The sequence below is a fragment of the Octopus bimaculoides genome, chromosome 3, assembly GCF_046866305.1.
Source record: "Octopus bimaculoides isolate indiv1 chromosome 3, ASM4686630v1, whole genome shotgun sequence".
NCBI classification, from domain to species: Eukaryota; Metazoa; Mollusca; class Cephalopoda; order Octopoda; family Octopodidae; genus Octopus; species Octopus bimaculoides.
The window spans coordinates 108447309-108459348 of NC_142930.1; the positions used below are offsets into that span (position 1 = coordinate 108447309).

Genomic DNA, 12040 nt, shown 5'->3' on the forward strand with positions numbered 1-12040 from the left:
AGGTCGAGGGAGAGTACTCTCATTAAATCCCCTTTTTGTTTTGCTTTCCTGCTTGACCACCAGGGTTCACTACATAATTAACTAAATAACAATTAAGACCAACTTTTACAAAAAATAGTAGAAAACATTTATGGCCCAAATAATTTGGACAATTTAAGCAAAAATGAGCTAAGGGAAATTACTCAGAGGGGCCAGTGACACTTATGTTTCCTTCCTTGTTTAGGGTGGTGATGAGTGACCAGGGAAAAGTTTTGGTTGCTATTTCTAGCAGACTGAGTGTCCACTTACGTTCTTCGTCCATCGTGTAAAAATATTTAGTTTTGGCAGGTGTTGGATAGAATAGTTTAGACAGTGTAAGATGGAGGAGTGAGTGAGGGTCATTAAAATTAGGGGTTCGCCTATCCTGTTTCTTTTCATCTCCTTTATTTCTATTTCATGCTCCACTGCATCCCTGACTGGTAGTTTATCAGTTTCTTCTATGAGATGGGGTTGCCATCTTTTCTCTCAACTCTTCTCCGTTTGTGTGGAAAGGGACACTGAAGAGTCCTCTGTGACCCTTCTCACATTGATTCCTTCCGGTTGGCAATTGATTGGAGCAAATCACATAACAGGATTGGTTCCACCATCGACAAAATATCACAATCATTGTCATTGTCATTGTCATTGTCATTGTCGTCATCGTCATCGTCATCGTCATCATCATCATCATCATCATCATCATCATCTGTCTTTGATGCTGGCATGGGTTGGGTGGTTTGTCCGGATCCAAAGAGCCAGAGAAATGTCTGTTTTTGCATGGTTTCTATAGCTGAATGTCTTACCTAATATCAACTACTTTACAGAGTGTACTGGGTACCTTTTCTCATGGTAATGGCACTAGTGAGATCACAAAGAAACTTGCAAACACAGAATAAATAAATGGATAAGATGGAATAGACCAGACAGAAGAGATGTCGAATAGAACAGACAGTCATTGAAGAGGTCACAGAATGTGTGATGAACTGACAGATAAGCTAATAATGATAATAAAGCTAAAGAGAAGATCAAATAAATAGGTGTTTGTTTATTGGCAAAATGACCATCTCCAAATATAATGATATTTGTTTTAACACACAATTTCCCATCAAGAATCTTACAAAACAAATACTTAAATATAAACCTTTGTGCGCCAGTGATACGTAAAAAGCACCATGCGTGCGTGGTCAATACCAGTGCCACCTTACTGACTCCTGTGCCGGTCGCATGTAAAAAGCACCATTCAAGCACAGTCGATGCCAGTGCTGCCTGACTGGCTCCCACGCTGGTGGCACATAAAAAAACACCATTCAAGTGTGGTCAATGTCAGTGCTGCCTGACTGGCTCCCATGCTGGTGGCATGTAAAAAGCACCACTCAAGTGTGGTCAATGCCGGTGCCACTTGACTCCCCCCCTCCCGTGCCGGTGTCATGTAAAAAGCACTCACTACGCTCTCGGAGTGGTTAACATTAGGAAGGACATCCATCTGTAGAAACCTTGCCAGACCAGATTGGAGCCTGGTACAGCCTCCTGGATTGCCAGTCCTCAGTCAAACTGTCCAACCCATGGCAGCATGGACAACAGATGTTAAACAATGATGATAAAACCTTGATAATTTTCTTAAACCCTTTAGCATTTAAACTGGCCATATCCGGCCAAAATATTCTACCTGTTTTATGCTCCAACTGGCCAAATCTGGCCTCTCTGACCTTACTCTACAATGTCATACTAAAACTAAACAATCACATCATAGAAATCGTGAAAGTACGAAATATTGTATGAATAATTCAAAACAACATGAATAAATAAACATTGCGTTTGACAGACTAATCTGAATGCGAAAGGGTTAAAATGATGCTTGTGATAAAAGCGAGAATACTGTGGGTATTGAACTGGAAGTAAATCACCAATAAGTAGTAGATCTGTTTGTGAATAACCATCGTTATCCTGGAAAGTCATTTCTGAAAGCATTGTTGTTTATGTTCTTTGGAGGTGATGGTGGTGGCGGTGGTGTTGCTGGTGGTGCTCTAGTTTAGCTCTTTTCAAGCAGACCAATGAACAAAAGTATTCTAACCTTGACCACCTCTTCGTTCCTTAGTTTACTTCAAACTGCATTATTCAAGATATACTTCTCTCTCTCTTTCTCTTTTTTTTTTTAAAAAAGGTTGTAGAGTTTGATTTGAGAAAAAGAGAGACAGAAATTTTGACTGACATTTCTATCATGTTAAACAACCACTTAGTGGCTCTTTCATTGGCCTCGTATCTCTTTGGTAGATATACAGCATATGACCTTTTTTAGCATTGAGTCAATTATTTAAGCGAGCAAAACAGGATATAGTAGTTATGAAGAAGAAAGAAATCTAGTTTAGAATAATAATACTGCAAGAGATTATAGAATATTTAAATCTAATACTGCAGAACACTTTCATACATACATTTTATATCTAAACACATCATGGACATTGACAAATACAACTGAGAGTGGGTATGGTAAATCTAATGACGGCTTTTGTATAAGACACAGCTAATATGTTAATATGCAAACATCTCTCACTACATTTTCTGGAAACATGCATCGTGACTGGATTAAATAGATAATTCTAGAAGCAATCTTGGTTAACTTGTGTTTCTTGAGCTCACCCACCTTTGTTTCTTAATGCAAGACATCCTTTAATTAAGGTTGTCATCCTTCATCCAAATTTCACATTCAGATTATTTTATTTGCAACAAACAGAGCTTGGTGTTCTAAAGTTTTTATCAATCTCAACACAATTGTTATCCTTTCAGCTAATTTCCATTATATTGGATGGCAACACATTTAAAACTATTGTAGTCTACACTTGTCCATTTTCTAAAATGGTGTAAATATTCTGGAAAATACAATAAATAGGTGAGTACGTCTCTCTCTTTGCTGTGTATTTAGTTCTCCAGACTAAGTTTTAGATTTTGTTGCTTATCTTTTACATGTTTCCGTCATTAGACTGTGGTCATACTGGGGCACCACCTCAGAGGATTTTAGTTGACCGAATTGACCATAATACTTATTTTTTATAAACCCTGATACTTATTCTATCAATCTCTTTTGCTGAACCACTAAGTTACAGGGATGTAAACACACCAACACCAGTTTGTCCGCTATCACTGCTTGACAACTGGTGACTTAGTGGTTCAGCAAAATAAATCGATAGAATAAGTACCAGGCTATATAAAAAAAATTATAAGTACTGGAGTTGATTGGTTTGACTAAAATTCTTCAAGTTGGTGCCCCAGCAGGGCCACAGTCTAGGTAAAAGATAAAAGACGGATTTTTTAAAGTCTTTCATTTAAATCCCTTTAAACCCAGATACTTAAGTGGTGTTGGCCAGGTGGTATGGAAAAGTTCAAATTTGCAGCTTTGAATATTCCACTGCTTTACAGTACATATGACCCCATGGACTGCTTAGGAGAAGAAAATCAGTTTTCTTCATATTTATTGACAAGCTAGGATTATTTTCAGATTTTTTGTGGTATTTATGTACAGTTGAATATATATGCTAAAGCTATATCGTCATCATCGTCATTATGTGTATGCATATGTATGCTCAAACATATGAACATGCGTATATTTGAATTAATATGTATGCATATAGGTATGTGTTTGTGTGTATGTATACATGCACACTCACTCACGCACATATATATATCATCATCATCATCATTTAACGTCTATTGTCCATGCTGGCATGGGTTGGACGGTCTTATCAGGGCTGGCACGCTGCAAAGGCTGCACCAGACTCCAGTTTGATTTGGCATGGTTTTCTACGGCTGGATGTCCTTCCCTAATGCCAACCACTCTAAGAGTGTAATGGGTGCTTTTACATGCCACCAGGACAGGTGCCATTTCCATGACACTGGGGTGAGTTTATGTGCCACTGGCACGGGTGCCAATTTGCGTGACAATGGTATCTGCCACAACTATGATTTTGCTCGGCTTGATGGGTCTTCTTCTCAAGCACGACATAATGTCATATATATATATATATATATATATATATATATATATATATACAGGTTGTGGTGGGTAAATTGTCATCATCTTACATTTTATTTTGCGCATGTGCATTGTTTGTCTTTAATTTTGTCAACTACATAGTATAGTAGGGTCAGTTGGCTACTGTCTGTAAGAAAACAGCACCAAGACACAATTCACTCTGCCAGAAATTTTGCAAACGACATGCTGTACTGCTTGGCATTCACACCAGAAGCTCCAATACGAACATTTCAGAGTGTTTGGGCATCAATTTGAGGACAGTGCAATCTGAAGACATGTACTGAGTGATAAAAATCAAACATTATTCTTTCAGTCTCTTCTGCTGAGCCGCTAAGTTACGGGGACATAAACACACCAGCATCAGTTGTCAAGTGATGGTGAGGGGAGACACAGACACACAAATACATACATACATACATACATATATATATATGTATACGATGAGCTTCTTTCAGTTTCTGTTTACCAAATCCACTCCCAAGACTTTGGATGGCCCGAGGCTATAGTAGAAAACATTTGCTTGAGGTGCCACGCAGTGTGACTGAACCTGGAACCATGTGGTTGGGAAGCAAGTTTTTGTCCACCTAGCCACTCCTACACCTATGTATATATGTACGTGTGTGTATGTATATGTGTGTATGTGCATGTGTATAAACACACACATACACCACAATGGGCTTCTTTCAGTTCCTGTCTACCACATCCATTCACAAAGCTTTACTTAACCTGAGCTTGTAGTAAAATAAGATACTTGCCCAATGTACCATGCAGACGGACTGAAGCTGAAACTACATGGTTGGGATGCAAACATCTTCACTTTACAGCCACAAAGCCTAAGACAAAAAAGAATAATAAGAAGAGGGAAACATTACAGGATATGAAAAATAACTGGTTTTTGAATGATACAGCAACATGTTTAGGAATAGATTCAGTATATATAAAAAAAAACCAAAAACAAAAAGGTGGAGTGGAGGATGAAAATGCGAAGCCCAGAGAGTGTTATTATTTGGTTTGATGTTCATCCATAGTCATTGACTTGATATGAGTGTTATTAGGATAAACAGAGACATCTGAAGTAGAATCCGCTCACAATGTGGATGACAGATAATAGCACTTAGTATTGTGTAATGAATGATTAAAGAGAAACACTTAGAAGTATATGGGTCTGTTGAGAGTGTCAACAGACCATTTCTGTATGCATTGTTTTGCTTGTTAACTCTTAATCCTACTTTTGTTATTCTTTTATTTGTTTATTCTTTTACTTGTTTCAGTCATTTGACTGAGGCCATGCGGGAGCGCCGCCTTTAGTTGAACAAATTGACCCAGGACTTATTCTTTGTTAGCCTAGTACTTATTTTATTGGTCTCTTTTGCTGAACTGCTAAATGACGGGGATGTAAGCACACCAGCATCGGTTGTCAAGCGATGGCAGAGGGACACACACATAAATATATATGTATATATATATATATATATATATATATATATATATATATATATATATATATATATATATATATATGTATATATATATGTATATATATATATATATATATATATATATATATATATATATATATATATATATATATGTATGTATATATCATCATCATCATCATCATCGTTGTCGTTTAACGTCTACTTTCCATGCTAGCATGAGTTGGACGATTTGACTGAGGACTGGTGAAACCAGATGGCTACACCAGGCTCCAATATATATATATATATATATATATATATATATATATATATATATGCACACACATATGTACACAATGAGCTTCTTTCAGTTTCCATCTACCAAATCCACTCAAGGCTTTGGTTGGCTGAGGCTATAGTAGAAGACACTTGCTCAAAGTGCCACACAGTGGGACTGAACCTGAAACCTTGTGGTTGGGAAGCAAGCTTCTTACCACACAGTCATGCCTGCACCTATATTTCTCTTTAAATACATCGCCTTTGCTTCAATTAATTTTGAAAATAATGAAGAATTAACCCTTTAGTGTTAACACTAATCCTTCAACTGTAATACTTATTCATCCAAATTGTTTCAAATTAATTGTGTTATCTCATAGTTTCGTAACTTTGATGATGTGAATGTTTATGTTTAAAATGACATTGTAGGGTAGGTGTGAGAAGCCAGCTCTGGCCAGTTTGAACATAAAACAGATAAAATATAATTGGATCAGATATGGCCTGTTTGAATGCTAAATGATTAAGTAAAATAGTTTTGTCATTATTAACATTAATAACTAATGTAGTTAGGAATAGATCAAACCTAACAATACTTTTTAGTATGAAACATTTAATAATCCTGATATTTTGTACAAAAATGCCCCTAGTTATTGGGTGAAGAGAACTGGCATGATATCTCAACTTTGTGTGTGTATAATGTGTGCGATAAACTAAATCTATTGCCTGGTTTAATATCACCACTTGGGTGGGGTTGAAGGCGTTCAGTAGGATCCTCTCAGTTGCAAAAATTTAGGCCAGGTCTCTGGTTTAAAGCTATCTCCATTCCTTCCATAAGCATTAGAGGCCCTGTAATGGGTTCTGGGCACTGCTTTCTCTTCTGTCTAAGAGATAAACACATCACACACATAATGTGTTGTGTGTATTTATGAATGTATGCATAGAAATATGCTTTGTGGCTTGGACTATGCTTAATTTTCAGGGAAATGAGCATTTAAGATTGACATCTTATGTATGGAGCTTTTATCATGCAGATGTTTGAATATATTTAGATTCATTATTACAAATAATGTCAAATAGAACCGAACCAGCTGTAGCGAAATAGTTGCAGTTGATTGTATTTTTGTCCTAGTTTTTCAAATGAATTTGGAGTTTGTGGTAGGTTTATTTCCTTCTATACAATGAAAATGATAATGTATCTGTGTTCTTCTGTAACTCTGAAATTCCTGTAAGATACAATACCACACAGGACGGAATTAGTCAGACAGTCCTGAGATGCATGATATCTCCAGAATTGTTCTAAATTTGTTAACATTCATTTTGAAGGAAATGAGAAACACAAGGGAGAAAATTCCATTCTTTACTTCTAGCATTAATTTCTGTTCCAAAATGGAACCATTACAGGACAATAACAACGAGATTGGTTGGAGATTGCTATCCATTCAGTTACAACTGAATATAAACATTAAATACATTACAAGTTAGGACTTTTCATCATTGTCGTCACCACTGTCATCTCCACCATCATCATCACTGCTGCCACCGCCAACACCGCTGCCACCACCACCACTACTACTGCCATCACCACCATGTAATGTCTGTTTTCTATGCTAGAATGGATTGGACTGCTTGACAGAGGCTGGCAAGGCCAGGAGCTACACCAAATTCCAATTATCTGTTGTGACATGGTTTCTACAGTTGGATGCCCTTCTTAATGCCAACCACTTTACATAGTGTGCTGGTTGCCTTTTATGTGGCACCAATACCAGTGCTCTATATGTGGTAACAGCTCAAGTGTGACACCAGCAGAAGTATTCGAACATATTCAAACAACGTTTGGCCAAAATCATTCTGATGATCAAACATGTTTTTAATGACATTGATTTTTTTTTTCATATTTATCTTTATAAAGATACATTAATTGAAAAATGCAGCTAATTAACAAATTGATATGTGATTGTTTATTAGTGATTATCTCAATGAGTTCATTGATCAATATCCACTCAGAAACAATTATATATATATATATATCATCATCATCATCAATGTTTAACATCTGCCTTCCATGCTGGCATGGGTTTATATATATATATATATATATATATATATATATATATATATATATATATATATACACATACATACATATATATATATATGTAGGAACCTGTGCCAGTGAAATGTTAAAAGCACCCACTACACTCTCGGAGTGGTTGGCCTTAGGAAGGCCATCCAGCTGTAAAAACTCTGCCAGATCAGATTGGAGCCTGGTACAGCCATCTGGCTTGCCAGTCCTCAGTCAAATTGTCCAACCCATGCCAGAATGGAAAGTAGATGTCAAACGATGATATATATATATATATATATATATATATTATGTCAATGTGAATACCCGTCAGAGTGTAAGTATCTTGAGAGAAAAGCTGAACATTAGAAGCATCAGTTGTGGTGTGCAAGAGAGACGATTGCGCTGGTATGGACATGTGGTGAGAATGGATGAGGATAGCTGCCTGAAAAAGTGCCACACCCTAACAGTTGAGGGAACCCGTGGAAGAGGTAGGCCCAGGAAGACCTGGGCTGAGGTGGTGAGGCAAGACCTTCGTACATTGGGCCTCACCGAGGCGATGACTACTGACCGAGACCTTTGGAAATGTGCTGTGCGTGAGAAGACCCGGCAAGCCAAGTCAGATCGTTGCCAGTGCCCCTGGACTGGCTCTTGTGCGGGGGCACATAAGATGCACCATTTTGAGCGTGGCCGTTGCCAGTACCGCCTGACTGGCCTTCGTAGGATTTTCGAGCGAGATCGTTGCCAGTGCCCCTGGACTGGCTTGTGTGGGTGGCACATAAAAGACACCATTTCGAGCATGGCCGTTGCCAGTATCGCCTGACTGGCCTTCGTGCAGGTGACACGGAAAAGCACCCACTACACTCTCTGAGTGGTTGGTGTTAGGAAGGGCATCCAGCTGTAGAAACTCTACCAAATTTAGATTGGAGCCTGGTGTTGCCATCCGGTTTCACCAGTCCTCAGTCAAATCGTCCAACCCATGCTAGCATGGAAAGCGGACGTTAAACGATGATGATGATGATGATGATGATAATATATATGTATGTATATATATATATATATATATATATATATATATATATATATATATATATATATAAAACTTACTTGGAAGATGATGCGTGGTCTTCAATCATATAATAATAAAAATAATATCTCCGTTGTAGCTGGAACAAGGAAGGCGTGTTCTTGTTTGTCTCCTGTCCAAGCTTAATTTACAAGTTCGCCACCACAACCTCATTTAGGCTTAGCAGCCGTTCCTGTTTGTTTTCACTGTCCTGTTTGTGTTACCAATTTTGACCCTCCGCAAAATCCCAAATTTTATTTAATTTGCTTTGCGGGAGCAACTGTTTTATCGAAAGCGTATATTTTTGTTAAATGCTCAAAATAATGAACTAGAAAAACGGCCACCAACTGATGAAGGGTCGTTCTTTATGTTGTTTGTTTTGTTTTCTATTTGTGCCTTTCATTGTTCGAAAGAATAGTTCATGTTCCATGTACTTGTGCTTCGTACTTTTTTGTTGTACATTTTTTCCTGATGTCCTGTGCCCACATATGCATTAGGAAGGGCATCTAGCTGTAGAAACTCTGCCAGATCAGATTGGAGCCTGGTGCAGCCTTCTGGCTTGCCAGTCCTCAGTCAAATCGTCCAACCCATGCTAGCATGGAAAGCAGACGTTAAATGATGATGATGATGATGATATATATATATATACATCATCATCATCATCGTTTAACGTCCGCTTTCCATGCTAGCATGGGTTGGATGACTTGACTGAGGACTGGTGAAACCGGATGGCAACACCAGACTCCAACCTAAATTTGGCAGAGTTTCTACAGCTGGATGCCCTTCCTAACGCCAACCACTCAAAGAGTGTAGTAGGTGCTTTTATGTGTCACCTGCACGAAGGCCAGTCAGGCGATACTGGCAACGGCCACGCTCGAAATGGTGTCTTTTATGTGCCACCCGCACAAGCCAGTCCAGGGGCACTGGCAATGATCTTGCTCGAAAATATATTATTTATATTAGTGTATGTATATATATATATATATATATATATATATATATATATACACACACACAAAGAGAGAGAGAGACTTATATAGAGAGAATAACTAAAATGTTGTGACTGTTGTGGTGAACTCTCTGTAAAACTGATATAGTGTATTATTATGTATAAAAACAGTTGAATGTTTTTTTAATAAATATTTGGAAGTGTATGAGGTGTAACAATACAATTGTACCACTATTTCCCAAAACCTCCATAAAACTTGATCAAAGCATTCTCTGACATCTTTGAAATGTACCCAGATGCATTTCTCTCTGGCATTTAAGATCAGCTGTAAAAGACTTGAACCTAAGCAAAGTAGCTTCCATCCATCCATTCATTGGTCCATTAACTAGAGACGCTACCTATGCTAATCAGCCTAACAAAACTATTGGAGTGTATTGGGTGCATTTTTCATGGCACCCACGCCAGTGAGGTTGTCATGCAGCTTGCAAGATTAAGATCCCCTTTCACTAAATGGTGCTACAGTAAGGAGGAAGGCAGCTTTATGCTTGGAGATGATGGTTAAAGTATGAGAAAAGGGCAAAAACATGATTGTTGCTAGATTGCATGAACTAACAGTCAGAGGAGGATGGGATAAACTACCTGCATCAACTTGCTATAAAGCAGGTAGTAATTTTACCTTGTACTTATTCTTAGTGCAAGTTTTTAAGAGTGGAGTTTGATTTTAACAGTTATTTTTTTAAAGCTATAATGGATGTGACAAAGGATCATATTTGGCATACTTTGTTTTATGAGTTCAATAAAAGCAACAACGCAACAGAAAGTGTGAAGAATATTAATGCTGTATATGGAGATTAGACATTAAGCGTAAATCAGTGTCAACAGTGGTTCCAGAAATTCCAAGTCAGAAACTACAGCCTGGAAGACAAGCCTCCTCCTGGAAGATCTGTAGACCTTGACAAGGACATCCTGCAAACCCTGGTGGAAAACAATCCCATCATAACTGTTGAGGAAATAGCAGAAAAGCTTGGGTTTGGTCATTCAACCATTCATCAACACCTGCATGCCATTAGAAAAGTCAGCAAATTGGGTCAATGGGTTCCTCACAAACTTTCTGAGTCTAATTGCATGCAGAGAGTGAATGTGTGCTCTTCTTTGCTGTCATGTCTCACAGATCAACCTTTTTTGGACCTAATAGTAACTGGTGATGAGAAATGGGTTCTCTATCAAAATGTCAAGTACTGAAGACGGTGGTAGGGAAAGGAGGCCTTCACCCATGTAAGGCGTTGTTATTTGTTTGGTGGGATAGGAAAGGTTTAGTCCACTTTGAACTTTTAAACCCAAACCAAATGATAACCTACTTTGAGCAGCTTAAGTCAGCACTAGAAGAAAAACAACCATCTTTGGTTTCAAGACGAAAGGTGTTCTTCCATCAGGATAATGCTTGGCCACATACAACAAGGATGACATTCCAAAGGCTGGAGCAGTTTGAATGGGAAATGATTCCCCATCCACCAAATTTGGTGGACACTGCCCTGTCTGATTATTCCGCAGTCTTCAAAATCATTTGGTTGGAAAAAATATGACTTCTATAATGAGGTCAGAACAGTATTTTTTGTGACAGATGAGTGAATTTTGGAAGAGGGGCCTTGCACGTCTACCAGAAAGATGGAAGAGCATTGTAGAAAAATGAAGGAGAGTATATTTTAGATTAAAAAAGAACTTTGTTTATCTTAATTTTGAAAAATAAAAGAAGTATAAAAAAGACTGCATTATTTATGGGATGATCCAATACACGAATGAATACTCTCATTACAGAGGAAAAATGAGAAAGAGCAGCGAGGAGTGAGGAGCTGGGAAGGACTGAAAATAGGGGGATAAAATATCAAGCTGGACCCTCAAGGTACAAGGTGAGCAGAAGTGAGTAAAGACAGGAGAATGGGGAGTGTGGAAAGGTTGTAAGAGTATGGGGAGAGTGAGAGACGGTCAGAGATGGGGAACGGGGTGAATATGATGAACAGGTGTTAGGAAATGATATGGAGGGAAGAGTGGGTGAAAACTGAAGAAATTGGGTAGGGTTGATGGATGACATAATGAATGGTTGAGAAGGGATAGGGGTAGCAATTTGCAGAGTGAAAAGTAATTGTTAGTGATTGTTTTTACTTGTCAAATAAGATTTTGCTTTTATTCCACTGTATCATATCACGAAAGTCCTGCCCCCACACAC

The 12040-nt window shown here is 38.1% G+C and overlaps 1 protein-coding gene across 8 annotated transcripts in view; it reads left to right on the plus strand.

The window, feature by feature from the left end:
* The window catches only part of LOC106869622 (solute carrier family 60 member 1), a 78366-nt gene that overhangs the window by 50397 nt on the left and 15929 nt on the right, over window positions 1-12040 (plus strand). For 3 of the 8 annotated variants that reach the window (XM_089349465.1, XM_089349466.1, XM_052966183.2), the window contains one exon: window positions 2803-2905. The exons of the other annotated variants lie outside the window; for them this stretch is intronic. The gene's annotated coding sequence lies outside the window, so the exon portion shown is untranslated. The remainder of the gene's footprint in view (window positions 1-2802; window positions 2906-12040) is intronic. 8 annotated transcript variants of the gene reach the window in all.